This window comes from Dermacentor variabilis, chromosome 1, assembly GCF_050947875.1.
Source record: "Dermacentor variabilis isolate Ectoservices chromosome 1, ASM5094787v1, whole genome shotgun sequence".
Lineage (NCBI taxonomy): Eukaryota > Metazoa > Arthropoda > Arachnida > Ixodida > Ixodidae > Dermacentor > Dermacentor variabilis.
Genome location: NC_134568.1, coordinates 167,132,005 through 167,148,862, shown reverse-complemented (window position 1 = coordinate 167,148,862; position 16,858 = coordinate 167,132,005). Strand labels below are relative to the sequence as shown.

The 16,858-nt window shown below is 45.3% G+C and overlaps 1 protein-coding gene across 1 annotated transcript in view; it reads right to left on the bottom strand.

The window, feature by feature from the left end:
- Positions 1-9,776: 9,776 nt before the first annotated feature.
- LOC142572455 (uncharacterized) overlaps positions 9,777-16,858 on the bottom strand; it is a 40,823-nt gene continuing 33,741 nt past the window's right edge. The window contains exon 4 of the transcript XR_012826084.1: positions 9,777-9,815. The gene's annotated coding sequence lies outside the window, so the exon portion shown is untranslated. The remainder of the gene's footprint in view (positions 9,816-16,858) is intronic.

Below are 16,858 nucleotides of genomic sequence, written 5' to 3'. Positions count from 1 at the left end.
GTACGTGGGGTAATAGGATAACGGGCGTTTTAAACTTCGGCCTCCACGGCTGGAATCCAGCCCACGACTTCGAGTTTAGCAGCGCAGCGCCATCGCTACGAAGCTGCGCCAATACTTGTTAAGGAGATTATTCAGGTCGTCGTGTCGGGGGGCGAGAGCGGGGATGGGGGAGGGGAGGGGGAGGCCTGTCGGAGAATATCTAACAAGCTTCTATTCCACGTCGCAGTCTCGTTCACCCTTCTCATCCTGCGCCTCTGAATGTTGACGAAATGAGCGACATACCTATAGGAGGTACTTGGGCCGGCTTGTGTTGCAAGGCTTTGCAAGGCTGGACCCGCCTGGAGTTGGCAATATATTCCTCATTTTTCGCCTGCTCTGGATTGAAAGACCAGGGCCGCAATAAATTTCACTACCATAGTGTTACGTGACTTTTGTGCCATCAGATATAACGTGTTGCGCTTCATCGCTACATATTGAGAGATGCTTATGACCTTAGAATCATCAGCAGCGGAGCAGTATTGTAAGAAAGAGGCAGCTGCGTGAAAGAGAGCATACAAAACACACACAGATCTCGCCTGTAATACTTACTACGTAGGTTATTTGTACTCACATTCTTACCGGAGAAATCGGACCAATGTTGGCGGTGTCTCCAAGCTTTTTCCAGAACAGTGGAATTATCTCTATGGCACACTACATCGCAACTTCACTTACTAGGTGCTACGGGCATTTTATGCAGCAATTTTATTACGGTGGAAAAAAGCAGGCTTTAAATGATATTTTGCTGCGCGTAAACATTGAAGAAGATACCAATAAGTTAAAATGGTGTCAATAAGCGCCCTTCGTGTAGTTTGCAGCCTCGCAACCAACATTTGTTATATCGGAAACAGCAGCTTACATCTCGCATTAACTAACATGGTATTTTTTGTTGCGCAGTTACAGCCCTCCATCTTGCATCTCTTAATATCTGCAGACGAGAAATCAGAAGCAATGAGTAATGCGTGAGCAAATTCTCAAGGCGTAAGCGCTGCTGAAGTTGTAGGCCCTGTCAGCTGGGTCCGGGGTGAAAGATTCATGGTGCCTGTGTCTAGCATAAACGTGTGTGATTTTTACAGAGCTTCAAGCCTCTCCGCCTCACCAGTTTATTATTGCTGGAGCTACACACAGGCGCCTTACGTAACTGAGAGGAATAGATAGGGAGGAGTCAAGGCAGTCAAATCATGGTCATTTCTATACCCACCTCAGCAGCGCTGTCATAGCTGGAACCGTCGGTCCCATAGAGAAAAACTTCTAGCCTCTGATTAATGGCGCCGTGAATGAGCTTCAAGGGTATCGGCTAACGAATACTGTCACACGTCAAGCTAAAAAATAAAGAAACTAAGAAGCTAAAAATAAGAAACTAAAAACAAAAGATCGTACGCTGAAAAAAAAATACAAGAACATGACTTAGTCGCTCTTTTGGTGTGGCTCACTTGAGAGGCCAAAGAAATATGAGAAGCATATGTCGTCGTCTATGGCGACTGTTAAGTTTGTATATATGACGGGACGGCTCATGTCGCGCGTTGATTAATGGTGCCTAAATATAGGGTCACACGGCTTTTGTCAAGAGATGCAAAGGTTGCTGTCAAGGGGGTCTGATGTCGGATTAATGCCAAGTAGTTGTCATTGCTGGGCAAATGAATTGGTATTTTTTTTTCTTGCATCGCATACGTTCCTGTCGGTTTACATCTAGCGTTATTTCATCAAATGGGTCACTGCACCTGAAACTCACATCGGTAGGCATTACGAGAGCGTTCCTTTCTTTCTGAAAAGGAAAAAAAAAATAACCAGCGACTGCCGTCTTTGTTGTATCCTTGGTACGGACGTCGAGGCATCAACAAGGCCGTCTACGAAGCTTTTTCTCTTGCGCTAAAGTGAAAGGGAGAGAAAAATGCAACATGACGTTCGTGCAATGAAGCTATAAAAGTGCGAGTAGATGTCGGCAATGTTATACGCGTAATTTTCTATTTTAGACACAGAAAGAAAGTATTTTTTAGGACGTGACCAATGGCATGTGACTAATACGGCGAATAGAGACAGTTTATAGGTTGCTGTGTGGTGATGTCACTGAACAATGCAAGCCCTTCTACAATAGGCAAAGCAAATGGTGTGTTTCGCATTTTTAAGTGTATTGCAAGTAAAAATCAATATGGTCCTCCGGAGTCGCTGTTGCTCCGCACTTTTATTTTCTACGTGTAGCTGTTTCGCCGAGGTATTTTCTTCTCCTGAAATAACAACACCTGATTTTTATTTAATACCTTAATGCACTATTCAGCCAGCCATATGGTGCACGATTACATTTCAAGCCATATTTAGACTTTACTATTTGCTATGAGCGAAGAGGTGAGCCTTTGTTTTGTGATATTTTTTTCTAAAACGACCAAACTTAATTTTGTAAACGCGCCGAGGACAAGAGAAAAAAGTTTATAACTAAAACTCTGCATATACATCTTTCACTTCAATGCCCCATGCTTTTCGTTGCTTTCACATTTTATTTGTTGTTGGTGCTCAAAAGCCACGATTTGATGGCTTTCATAATATGTTTAATAATTACGTGCACGAAGGCAATAAAAGACGCAAGCTTAAAGACTCTTTTCCGAACATTTGTTGCTTTGTCGGTTTTTGAATTCGTCCACTAGAAAAAAAAGTGGAATCGGAGACATGGCCTTCCTCAAAAGAGAAACAATATCCGCTACATACAGTGCCTTTTCAATACTGGACAGTAAACTCTCAGTTCTACGAACATCGCTTTAATGAATATTTCAGACTAACGAACCTTTAAAATATCCCCGGCAGTTTTCCTATGCATTCAATACAAAAACCTTTCAGTTAAATGAATTTCTGAATAGCGAATATTTTAGTTGAGCGAACTTGATTAGTGGATCCGAGCTCATTTTTCAAATCAGTTAAACAAAGCTTTGCGCTCTGCAGCGCTGGCGTAGCCGATGCCCGCCGCCTGCAGATCGCCTCTCCAGCGGCAGCTATGTGCAGTGTGACAGTGAGCTGGTGACCTGTGCTAAACTATCAGATCTGGAAATTACTTCCAGTGTTTGTCCTGAAGAGGGAAAGTGTGACGAGGAAGATGCAATGGCAGAGACAGATGCAAATCCTGTAATTCTAGACGAGGCTGTAGGATGCCTTGGAAAGTTGCGAGACTTCGTGTCTCATCAACAAGCTGTTCCAGAAGAAGTGCACAAAAACATAGACTCTCTGGACAGCTTTGTTACTTCTTGCGCTTTAAGAGCACAAGTGCAAACGAAAAAAAAAAAACAGATGTTTTCCTAAATGAGACGGGCAGCAACGTAACTGTTACGCACTTCGTATATATTAATGTACATAACTCCATGAATTCCATTTCACACTTTTGACTCGATGCCTGATGTGCACTATGTTCCACATCCTAGAGAATACTCAGTAAACTTTCAGTTAAGTGAGCGATTTCCTTGGGTCCCTTGAATTTCACTCAATAGAGGGTTCACTGTATAGACTACACAAAATGAAAGTAAAAATCGGACTATTCTCACCACCTTCATTACGGCATATATTGACAGTTTCATCCTTCCCCGTTGAACCCCAGTCCCTACATTACCGCATATAAAAAAATTACGCTGGCTGAATGAGAAATATCGGCATGTATATTCCTCATCGCAATTTTCTACTTAAAAAAAGAATTGCAGTTTCACCCGAAAGGCGAAACAACGTTTGCGATAGCAACTTATCAGTTATACGAAGTAAGCAGAGTAGGTTTATTGGCCGTATAAACTTGTAAACATTCGCTTATTAACTAAATAAACAAGCATGGTGTCACGCGCGCACAAGCAAACATGAATACATCTCATTCGGTGACCGCGGATCCTTCGCTGTCAAAACGCTGGCGTGAGGAAGCGCGCCAACAGAAGCGAGCGGATTTATTTTCGTGCTGCCTCTCGCTTCGACTTAAACGAAGCGGCGAGATCATGCGTACACGAAGCTATCAGCACTCGGAACAATCGATCCTCATAGCAGGACGTTTTTAAGACAGCGCCCGCGCTGAAGCGCTCGGCCGCATCATATGGTTCCTTGCGCGCGATGCAACGCGGCGCGCTTCATCTCCGCCTTCCACCCTTACGCGCGCGAGATACAGCCACCACCGCCGGCTCACGCTCGCACACACAGCATGCGGCGCACGGCCACGATGTTATCACGCTTGGACTTTATACGGAACCTCATGACGACGCCGACAGCGGAAATGCGTCTGAAGTGTCCATATAATGGATATCACAATAAAATTATTGATCGCACTTTGTAGCACTCGTTTTGTGGAATTTCCACATGAGTTGTTCTCGAGGTTGTTTTTGATCACCTTATTTTGACCTAGCATTCCGTTCCCTCGCTTCTGCATCCCGATGAGAAGCTGTCATGGGCGCACCGAGTTACACATGCGAATAATAAAATAAAGACGCTGGGACCAGCTCAAGATCAGCCAAAACACGCGTGGTGCTTCCGGCCATTATCGACGCATCGGAAATAAATCGCGCTCGAGCTTATCAGGGAGCGCGCAACGACCACTGCTATGTGGCGTCGGAGGACATTGGCTCGCACCGTCTGCGGGACGTTTTGCCCCGCGCAAATATGCGCGTGGCGTTTCCTTTCCTTCCTAACAGGAACCACTGAAATTAGGAAGCAGACCGGAAGCAGGGCGTCGTACGGTTGCACTGCTCTTGCGATTCTGGGCTGGAGGCAGTGCATTACTTGTACTAGTTTGCTAATCGAATAAGCGCCCCTGTAACGCTCTGCCGCATACGAAAACTACAATGACGAGGAACACTCGGGCAGTGAAGGGTCATAAGTACGATTAGCTCGTTCTTCGCTCCAAAAATGCCTGCGCCTTGGTGAAATCAAGTCATTGCATGCGCGGATTATCACTGATTCGCACGTGTGAGTCCGCAAGTGCGAGTCCCAAATTGATATCTTTTAATCTAGCATTCTGTGGCTAATGTGCATAGGCACACGGATTATGTCTGTGGCCTGAATTTGGCACGACAGGAATATATCGTGATAAGTGCAGCTTGCACGTGTTGAAAACAAACACAAAATGCAACGTATTATTAGCGCCGGTGGCATTAAAATTTTGAAGAAAACCGTTGAAATACCCAGACGAGATTATTTGCTCCGTTTTATTACGCTGATAAAAAGTTATAAAATGTTTGGTGCTGGGGCGTCATTGATGGCCTGAAAAACACGCACCAACCTCGTATCACTTCGCTTCAGTGTATAAAGGCTTTTCTTTTTCTCGTACAATGCAGATAGTTTATTGACAGAGAGAGAAAATTTTAAGCTAGGGGAAACTGTTGCCAAAGCTAGCAAAAGGAAATTGTATTTCTGCTTTAGCCGAAGGGTGTCATTTAAGATAACGTTGCGCGGATATGCAGGGTGTTTCTATGAAAACTAAGTTATATTTGAAAAATAGTCGTTTTGAAATAAAAGGACGGCTCCTTCAGAGACATGCCGTCAGTGGTGGTGACCACGGGGTGACTGGTGATACGAAGCACTTAGTCGCTAATTAACAAACATTTGGAATTATTTCAAACTTTTAGTTCCAACGGGTTCGTTGTAATTGCGAATTGAAGCAAGTTTCCGTACAAGTCATATCAACTTTTCGATCCGGAAAAATGCGATTACCCGCGCCACTGTGGCACGACGCATTTCGGCTCTCAGAGCGCGCGAAATCGAAACTGGACTACAGCGAGCGCCAACAGAACGTCGCCTCGAGCGGTGAGGCTTGGCGCTCGCTGTAATGGTCCAGTTTCGATTTCGCGCGCTCTGAGAGCCGAAATGCGTCGTGCCACAGTGGCGCGGGTAATCGTATTTTTCCGGATCGAAAAGTTGATATGACTTCTACGGAGAGATCGCTTCTGCTTACAGATTACGATGAGCCCTATGAAGCGAAAAGTTTACATGTTTACAGTTTACAGGAATGTTTGCTAATTCGCGACTAATTGCTCCGTATCGCCCGTTATCCTATCGTTGCCACTACTGGCGACATGTCGCCGAAGGAACCGACATGTTGCTTCAAAACACCTATTTTTAATCATTACTTAATCTCTACGTAGAAATATCCTTTATATGTGATATAGATGCAGCATATAGAGCAGTGCACAAATCAAAGGTAAAAATTTTATTGCATTTGTATTTTGTTAGAGGCATAAAATATGCCTTGTTTTCGTAATGACACGTTATTGTCCTGGCGGTTGGCCTTTTATGGCATCGTGAAGTACGTAAGTGGATATGCCTGAATCAGAAAACCGCAACGGCGGCAAATGTCAAGAGGTCCTCGAAATATCTCCGAGTTTGCAGCGCTCAGAACCCTCCCTAGCACTCTTCCCACAGAGGTCACAATCGTTATTGCCGTTATCAATGCCAACAGTACAAGTGCCTTGCTATTATTAGCACTCTTACTGCCAGTACTGGTCGGTTTTTTTTTTGTCTTCAAGGCCATGAAATAATTTTTTTTCTCACTTGCCAGCAAAGGCGCACAGAAAATAACGTTTTTCACCTAAGTGGTGCAGATAAAACGTGAAGCTTTTCCAAAGCTAATAGAAATTTGTGCCAAAACTAACCTCAGAACCTTTCAGCAGGAAGTATAAACGACCTCCGAAAACAGTATGAAGGGGGCATAAGGAATCTTCGCACAAGTTTTTCTGTTCGTCCCTTTGTAATTAAGCCGTACAGCGGAAATAAACCGAAGGTTTACCAAGTAGTCCACAGGTCTGTAGTACGTGTTGCACACATGTATAAAGTTCTCTCTCTCGCTATAGCCGTGCGCCGGTAGCCTCCTTCTATATAGACAAGATGTAGCGGCTCTTGAAGTGGAACACAGATTTCTTGAAAGGGCATCTAAGTACTGGTACTCGAAATGTTCCCGTCACATCTAGGAATGTAAGAAGCGAGCCTAGAACGCGAACTCTTCGATGATACCAGTCTCTCGCAAGCGTAAGAACGGAGTTGCGTGTGCACTATATACTAACGTAAACAGGAGCACATCACCTGGATACTGCACAGACTAGCATAGTAGACTGGCTTGACTGAGAAACTTTGCGCGGTAAAACGGTACGTACCCTATTTAAAACTAACTCGTTTATGGTGTAATTTTGTGTTTGATAATAATTGTTATCAACATTGTGTTCACTTCCATTCTTCAATGCTATGCCCTGTTACTGCCAGGAACAATAAAACAAAGAATTTCATACACAAAACCTAAAAGGACAAGCGGCACTGCGGCGCTGTTGTGCGGACGTGAATGCTGATACGTTGGGCTTTCTTATGGACATTATTTTTTTAGAGCAAGGACACGTTGGAGTGCATAGTCATAAGGGGTTGATGTTCCATCTGTGAAAAAAAGTCGCAAAGCATCGAATGAGATAGCAAATTATTAGCTATATGAAGTAAGGACAGTAGTTTTATCAGCCGTATAAACTTGTGAACATTAGCTTACTAACTAAATTACCAAGCATGGTGTCATGCGCGCACAAGCAAACATGAACACACCTCACTCGACGTCTGCAGATCCTCGATGTCAAAACGCTGGCCTGAGGAAGCCCGCCAGCAGCAGCGAGTGAACTGACCTTCATGCTGCCTCCCGCTTCAACGCGAACTAAGCGGCGAGAACACGGCGCACACGAAGCTATTGACACTCGGCGCACTTTTGACACATCGTAGATCGCTTTCAAGATAGGGCACGCGTGACCGCGTTCGGTCGCGTCATATGCAGCCGCCGCCGCTGTAGGACGCACCACCCCTCCCCTCCCCTCGGTGTCTTGCGTGCAATAGATGACGGCGCGCTTTCTCCCAGCCTTCTCCCTTTCACGCGCGCGTCTGGCCACTATCGTCGGTCATCTTCTCACGTTTTCACTCACACAAGCAGTATACGGCACACGGCCACTATGTTATCGCACTTGGACTTTATACGGAACCTCACAGCGACGCCGACGGCGGCGACAATGGCGGAAATGCCCCTGGAGTGTCTATGTAATTGCTATCGCAATAATAAATTAGTTTCTACTAATGGAAAACATGAATGGCTGTGTTTCGTGTTTATTTCCACGCAGCCACTTTTCACGCGATAAGAACTCGTACTAAGGTATACAGTTATGTGAAACGTGAACAGTACGATTAGGAGTTCGGACGAAATGGACGGATGAACTACGCAGTGCTCCCTCAAAGCTAGCCTGTTTCTATTGCAAATGTTTGCTTTATTCATTTACTTGTGGAAAGACGTGAAACCAGAGCTGAAACTATGCGTGTTCACAGCAGTGCTTTAACAAACAGCCCAGCGTTCGGAGAAAACAGTTCGCTGCAAATTCTGTCGAATTCGCGTCAGAAAACTCAGTGCTCATCTTGAGGCTGATTTGTGCTGTGATCACGCGCCGGCGTGCTAGAATCTGGGAATGCATGCGCTCCTCAGACACGCATGGCCATGGACAGATCTCTTGGCCGAACGCATATGGCTAATGCTAACGATGATTCCGGATCGCGTCCGTTATCGTTCAACATGTCGTGCCATTTTTGTGTCCTGCCAATACCATACAATGTCAGCATATTTTAGTTGCACGTTCACACTGCCGTAGCACCTCTTGACCAGCGCTGGTTCGCCATAAGTGAGTAGCTATTATTGCAGTGATAATTACAGAAGAACACAGGTTTTTTATCGCGATTTCATTTCAAGAAAGCTTTATTTGAGCAACCATGACCATGTCTTGAGCCAAGCTACATTCAAGGCAAGCCTAACCTATCATATTCTGGCATTTGCACAGCTTCACAGCGCCATTTCACAAAATAGCATAGACCTTGGCTCCAAATTTTCCGTAAAATTTGTATATATTATAAGAAACTGTGTGTGAGGTGGGACACTCAGGCCTGCTTGGCGCCCCCGACAGTAATCACCAGGCGCGCCGTGTCAGAGAAGGAAGTGCATAAAAATATGAAGAAGATCATAAAAGAATTTTATCTGAGTGCCCCCGAAAGGGGCTAGAAACACATACTGTGGGGGCGACTCCAAGTGCTGTACAGTCATGTTTATTCTACGCGACATAATTTTTGTTCCACCCGGCTGGTTTCTGCTGCGCATCCATATTTTCTTATCGCAGCCAGGTTGGCGTTTGTTCACATATTCGTGTCTTTTTCGAATAAATATTTAGTTGCGAGTCAACGCTTGTGTTGCGAGCCTCTTTTCTTCGTCCTCGTCTAGTTAGCGCTGCTGTTTGCCGAATATAAAGCGAAAGTCCAGAACCACATGTACAACCATACTTATAGCATTTGAACAATAGAGTTCGCCAATAAATGTCCCAGCAGCGTATCCCAGTAGACCTACCGGGAAGTTATCCCACAACTTTGACACTCCTACCATGGTTTTTCTATTTTCTTTATTTTTTGCATGTTTTTTTGCTGTCACTGCTTTTTATGTTTTTTCATAACGCGTATAAACTTGGAATGAGATTGAAATGAGAATTATCACGATTTATTGAACATGACATGTTGGGAAATAATATCACAAAAAGAGAACTAGCAGCATGAAATGGCTTTAGGTGATGCAACTCTTCCATTATGAATGGAGCCGTTGAAGTTCACGCACGTAAAATTTTTAGATTCTTGATGTACTTATAAGAAGCCCCACGATGAATCTCTGACATTTTCATTAATGGGAGCAGGTGGCTTCTCCTCCTCGAAGTACAGAATTCTCGTGATTAAATTTGTAGACGGCGTGGGTGTCCAACCAGGATTTCATTCCATCGTAGTAAATCCTGCAAGAAGACGGTCGGCATAGCGATTTGAGATTGTTCTTCCGAAGAACAAAGAAGGGAATTTTCTTTTCCCACGCGACAAACACATTAGCAAAGCGGACCTGAGATGATTCTCCAGCCGTGCTGGTCCTAAAGGGATGGCGGCGATAAATGTACGCCTCGTGATTTCTGTATCACAAAACCGTTTGTAAGCACATGGAATTGACGGTGATGCTGGGCGCTGCTCGGGGCTATCAGATCCAAAAGCGGCGCAACGCAATTACAATGAATTATGCGGTTTCGGACCTGGTGCTTGTGACTCCCCGGCTTGCAGTGTCCGTGTTACGTACGCGACGTGCTATGGCCTTTTGTTTCACAGCAGTCGTTCATGTCATTCCTATATAAGCGCTGGCGGCCTAAAAGCTCGATTGGTTGCGTCATAGCTGTCATGAACAGCAATGGGGGGGGGGGGGGGGTGGAAGCTTTGTATCCAAGAAATGGTTATAAAAGTTTCTTCGCCGCAGCAGTAGTCTGAGATATATAGCCACCTGCCATTTTTGATGCAGCATTTTACAATGTGTGAGACCTGGGAATGTTCATGTTATGCGAGGGCGCATCAGCAAGTCCTTGCCCCTATTTTTATTAGCCAAAATGAGGTACATACAGGCACTTACGAACATACGTACTATTCTACGTACTACGTAGAATAGTACCTACGTACCATTCTACGTACCTTACACTCTTTTTCCACATGGTGCTCACACCGGTTCATTCATTTCTCCCATTACACCACTAAATTTGAGATGCCCCTGTGGTAGAATTCGTCCGGCTGACTATGGAAACACCGTCTGACTGCTGTCTTGTCATGCAAGTGTTCACGGCTTTCAAAGCGAGACCCCTTTGTCCCCATACTTAGGCTGCATTTCCCTGTGGATTTCCATGGGCAATCGTCCCTTGTTCCATACAAAACTAATCGCACTTCGTTGCTCGAACGCCGTGGTAGTGTGAAGCACAACCGCCATCTTCTACAACTGACAGCAGCGCCGCGGCGCGGAGCTACTGGCAGATAAGGCCGGGCCCCTCCAAGAAAGGTCCACCGCTGTAAATGGAGAAGTTCGCATTTAGATCCGTAATTTGGCTAAAAAAGATAGGGACTAAGACTTTCTGATACGCCTTAATGTATTATAGCCAGAATTAATTTGAGGTATTTAAACTACGTTTTTAGTGGTTTTTTCCCTAACCTTGATTCATGTGCTTGTGATAGCACGTCCATGTCAGGTACCTTGGATAATGTGGAGGAGCTTGCGATTCCACAGCAGGCATCGTGATGAAGTGAGAGCACGCGAATGCCTGAAAAAAGCTTGGCAATATGTTCTGAAACGCGGATGTTACTTAGCTTCAGACGCACCATTGGCACTAGCTACGTGCCGCGGTTTTATACACAATTGGAAAAGTATGTTATACTGGATAACAAAACTAGGTACAAGCTGCGCTAACTATGAAGCGAAGCCTGGGTGGTGAAATCTCACAACTGCCAACACAAGCACAGTAATTTTCGGCAAACACATTTATTGCAGATAAAACAGCTGCGTAGTTAATTGTAATTATGGTAATACGTTAAATTCAAGTGATGAAACATAAGAAAGTCAGAAAACTAACTTAGTGCTTCTGAAAGCGGTTATTAGCACGTGGGCAAACTGCGTCAATTCCTTCACACTCTTCTGTTGTGCGTCAGTCGTGGCGCCAAACGCCTTTTGGTACGGATAGGAACGCGCAAGCGACAAGCGAGGAAATAGTTAGCCTATGTTGACTCATTTCTCGACAGAAACGCGATGATATTATCAGCGCGAAGCATTCAAGCGCCAGAAGCGCTCACTTATGCGCTGGCTGGGGCATAAGGTATAGGGGATGTTGAATGTTTAATGTGTGCGCACCTCGTATTTGGAGAGTGCTTATGAAGATTGGAGCTGTACGTTCGGTGTGGACTCAAGCATCTGTAAATGGGAGTGGCGCAACGCAGGATCGTACCGGCGAGAGGAAGCATGTGTAGGCACCTGCCGTGCAGCTACCGCAATATATATGTATATCATTGCCGACCGCAGATATTATGTAAGTGCGCGAAAACGCCTCTCACACCTGTTCGCGCGATATTGAAGCTAAAGTTTAGCGCGTTTTATGGCATGTTGTCGTCCTCATAGAACTTTTGTTCTACTACACGCAGCCGGTGACCAACCTATAACAGTTATCCATCCCACGAGCAATCGCTAATGATTTCGCTTTGGCGACTAGCGAAACCGCGGCTTCTGCAAGCGCTTTTTTGTATGTTTTCATTTATAATATTGTTTTAACAGTAGGCGCTCAATTTTCAAAGCATTACTACTCACCTTGCACTTTTCTCTATTCCAGCACCTCTTTACCCAAACAGCAAGTTTCGATAGAACGTGTACGCGGTTTTAATGATTTAAGCTCTTTTTACAGCTACTAAAGCTATAACGATGACGGCGACGGTGGCTCTAGCTACAGCAACAGTAAGCGCAATAAATAAATCGTGAGAGCTGTGTCCCTGCGTTTCTATGTTTGATAAGCTTTTTTCAATTAGGCTTTGTCCTATAATTTTTCCACTTTATTTAGGAAGAATTCTTTCCTTCGTCAAAGGCACCTTGCGGTAGGTAAGGGGTAGGTTCCTATCTCTACTCGTTTCTGAAAAAAAAAAATCGTGTCCAATGCTCCGAACCCTGCAACCCGATGCTCCAATGATTAGGCCACGATCGCACGTATGCGTATCTCGTGCCAACGCCAGCGAGCTCTGTGAGACAACTGGCGGGTGGGTCAGGTGACCTGAAGCGGGCGCTTGAGCACGTTCACGCGCGCCAATTTCGACTCGGCCACAGAAAATTATCGCTGTCTTTCCCTTGCGTTATGCGAGAGAACGTGTCAGTTCCTCCTCTATCGGCTTCATGGCAGCAAACGCTTTGAGAAGCTGTGTTAGACTGAGATGCCTTCGGGATCGGCACACGCTGCGTAGTCTTTTCTGCGTAGTCTGTAACGCTACGAAGACGCTGTGCCGTATTGTATACTGCCTTCGGAATCAAGCCAGATCGTAACCAAACAGGTCGTAAAGTTTCTTCCCAGGAATAACAAAATAAATGTAAGGCTGTCGCCGTCATGCTATCGTCGTCACTTGGTTCTGTCATCACATACAGTGTCACGTCAAGCACACAACTGTTTGCTTTACACAAACCCATTGGTCCATCTGGCAGCTCGTCGATTCCCACAGTTTATGAGGTATGCATACATATGTATATTTTAAATCCCTATCTGTCAGACGTTCGTGTATAGTATGCTGACATCTTTTAGCTGAAAAGAGCAGAATTGTTCGTCATTGGTCTGTCTACAACATTTTATTGCGATAGCAATTACATGGACACTCCAGGCACATTTCTACCGTCACCGTCGCGGTCACCGTGACGTTCCTTGCAAAGTACAAGGGCGATAACATCGTCGCCGCGCGTCGTATGCTGTATGTGCAAGTTCAAGCGTGCGAGGGTAAGCCGGCAATAGCGGGTCAATCTTACGCGCGCAAGGGAGGATAACGGGGAGGAAGCGCACCGTCTCCCATCACGCGAATGGTGCCAGGGGGGAGGAGGGCGGCGGTCTACCCCGGCAATTGCTGCCTATGGCGTGGCCGCATGCGGGTGCACGGGCCCTATCTTGAAAGCGATCTGCGATGGGGACAGAGGGCGCCGAGGGCTCATAGCTTCGGGTACGCTGTGTTTTCGCCGCTTAGTTAGCGTTGAAGCGAAAGGCAAGACGAAGGTCAATTCGCTCGCTGCTGCTTCCGCATTTACTCTCTCCAGACAGCGAGCTTCTCCGGTCGTCGAGGGAGATGTGTTCAGGTCTGCTTGTGCACGCGTGGCGTCAAGATTATTAATTTAGTTAAATTAAATTATGGGGTTTTACGTGCCAAAACCACTTACTGATTATGAGGCACGCCGTAGTGGAGGACTCCGGAAATTTCGACCATCTGGGGTTCTTTAACGTGCACCTAAATCTAAGTACACGGGTGTTTTCGCATTTCGCCCCCATCGAAATGGGGTCGCCGTGGCCGAGATTCGATCCCGCGACTTCGTGCTCAGCAGCCCAACACTATAGCCACTGAGCAACCACGGCGGGTGCGAATGCTTACATGTTTATACGGCAGATAAAACTACTATCCTTACTTCGTATAGCTGTCTACTTATTTGCTGTCGCGATCGATGCTTCGCCTTTCGGGTTAAACTGCGCCTTTTTAAATATGAACGTGCCTCTTCAATTCAGTTCTTCCGAACCACGCTACTTTTTCTCCCTACTCCGAACATTAATCTTGGTAACCCCTCTTCAGCCCTTTGATTTTTTTGTATGCGGCACTTGATCCGCAGAACTATATCGACTCCATTCAGGCTTGTGGGTGGCCGTATTTTCTGTCATAACATCCATCACAGTGTTTTAAAAAGGGGCCTTGGTATCTAGCTTTGGTTGAGTACCATTATCACTTGGAAGCTTCCGATTTCCTGGACGCACCTGCTGTCGTTTGCATTTGCTTCTGTGCACTTTACCTTGAGTAGCGGTAACCGATAGCATATGCGTGTGTGTCAGGAGAAATGGGTGTGAGCGGTTTTCCTGCGGCTCTCCCTTCTCAGCACTCACCTACAAAGCAGGCCGATGAATAATAAGAGACCAACATCAAACCAAAGAAAACATTATGGAAAAATTGCGCATTGCTCCTGAACCATTCTTTTCAGCATGTAAAAGAGGAGTGCGCCTGTTGTAGGCATCTAAGGTAAAATATCAAAGGCACCCGGAACCACTTTTTATCGAAGTGGAGAAAGGTATTTGAAGTGAACATAGGCTATTTCAGAAACTCTCAGCTACAAGAAGTACTTCAGTGCGCTCAGCAGAAGCGCAGTTCATTCGCAATGAAACATGGTCTCCGCTGTGCTCCCCTTTCTTCTTCAATGCCTTGCACTGTGAAGGGTACGCGCATTGGGGCGTGCCCACAACGCCGCGCCTTTTAATTGTCACTGAAGGCGCGCAGTTTAAATTTCATTTTGGATGTTAACATAGACGCCACGACTTCCGATTTTGGTGCCTGCGACGCGCTAAACATCAGCCAAACACGGTTGTCCTTAGCATGCCGCAGTGCGCTAGCCAGTGGAGTCGTGGCGGCACCTCGCGGCGGCCGCGGTATCTATGCTTTGTAGCCGACCGCAGCTACCAATAGCAGTCGCGTATGGGAATCCGCTTTATTACGAAATAAAGCGAAAGCTTCCTTCCTTAAGAAAGTAAGGAGGCAAGCTTCTGTTGAAAAGAGAGCGCTTGAGAGAAAGGTGATTTCGCAATCCACTTGCGAGCTCCGCGCAATTCGTTCGACAGCAAAACTTGGCTGAAGTGTTCACAGCAACGTGTACTACCGCAGGACTATATTCCACTAAGCCCGATGGGCGGTTCAGGGCCCCTTTAACTATTACGGTCTGATATCACTTTTCCCAGCATGATCTCCGTGATTGTTGCCAAAACTTTTTTCTTGTATGACGTCTTGATCCAACCACAGTTTAATTCTCAACGTCGCCTGTTAAATGCATTCTTGAAGATTTTTCTCCCCATTCTTTTGAAGTATTCTCTGGCTTGTCCCTGTTCATTACAATAGCTTGCGATCTTCTGCCAGGCTCTCATTGAGAGTTTATCTGTTCTAGGAACTTTATCATTTCTCGTGTTCATTTCTGCCACCCATCACAACGTCCATATGTTTCACATATTTTCATTATCTTGATTAATGCCCCAACTTCCGCCCGTGTGAACATCTGCAGGGGTCCCAAACGTTAGGAAACGCCTTTTTTTATTTTTTACGTATTCTTGGATTATCCAGATTGGGTAGTTCTTCAAAAACACGCTTCAATACTTTTGTATTCTCTTTGAGTTCGTGAGCACTTTTCCGTCGGCTGTTTTGATCATTGTAGGAGTTATGCCCATTGTCGAATTCCTCCTAATTTTGGTACTTTGTCGATCCCAAACATCTTTCGTTTTATGAGCCTCATGCAGTTTTTCATGCGTTGGCTTTCCCCTCGATAACATTCCTCTTTTGTACCTTTTGCAGAGTTTTAGGTCCTCAGGCGTCCTCATGACAGCTTAGTTTTCACCACTTGTGCTTGCAGTGTTCCTTGAGCTTCATCCTACTATGAAAGTTCTATTTTGTCATCTTTGGAATTGGAATTCTCTTCCGAAACTGCCTTCTGTGGTCTTTCAATAGTTCCGCCATCTTTTTGATACCATTATCTTATGCGTTTCAGAGACACATATACCATGCAAAACAAATATATTTCTCACTTGGTGATCCTTAATCTCAGTCATTTCATCCTGCTTATCTTGCCCTGTGCTGTCATTCTTGTATTTTCTTTACGCTTAATAGCTCCCGCATATGGAGACCTGTAATCAGTGGTCGGAGTTGTGGCGCTATTGTGCGCTTGGGGTAACAATTACATGCAGTTCAGTTATTTATGATGCATGGTTTTTTCTTACACTAGTCACTCTTGAGTCCTTCCCTGTTACTGGGGACGAGGTCTTCTGCTATCTTTGAGAACGGGATGTTATATTGTTCCTTCCTCAGTTTTCGCATAACCATATGTCCCAAAACATTGCGCGCCTATAATGTCGATCCTAATTATCTTCTAACTTAGCGTTCGATTCTGTGTTCATGCTACTCGACAGGGCTCTTTCCACTTGCAGCAAGTTCCAAGTTGTCATGTATAAGCTCCTATGCAATACCTAACTGTGCCTGCATATCATTGCTGCTTTCATCCGATGGAGTTTGCGTTTAACACCTACTGAATCATCTTTCGTGAAGTATTTCTCGCAGCCAGCGCGCACACTTCGCTGCCCGCGTCACTCACGGGTTACACTCTAACAATCAGCAGAAAGGTTCTGCGTTTCGTAATCATGAGCAAGCACACGTATACACACCTACCTAATTGATGAACTAATTGAGCTCCAGACCGATGGTGTTAACAAAATTAAGTTCAATGAGAATG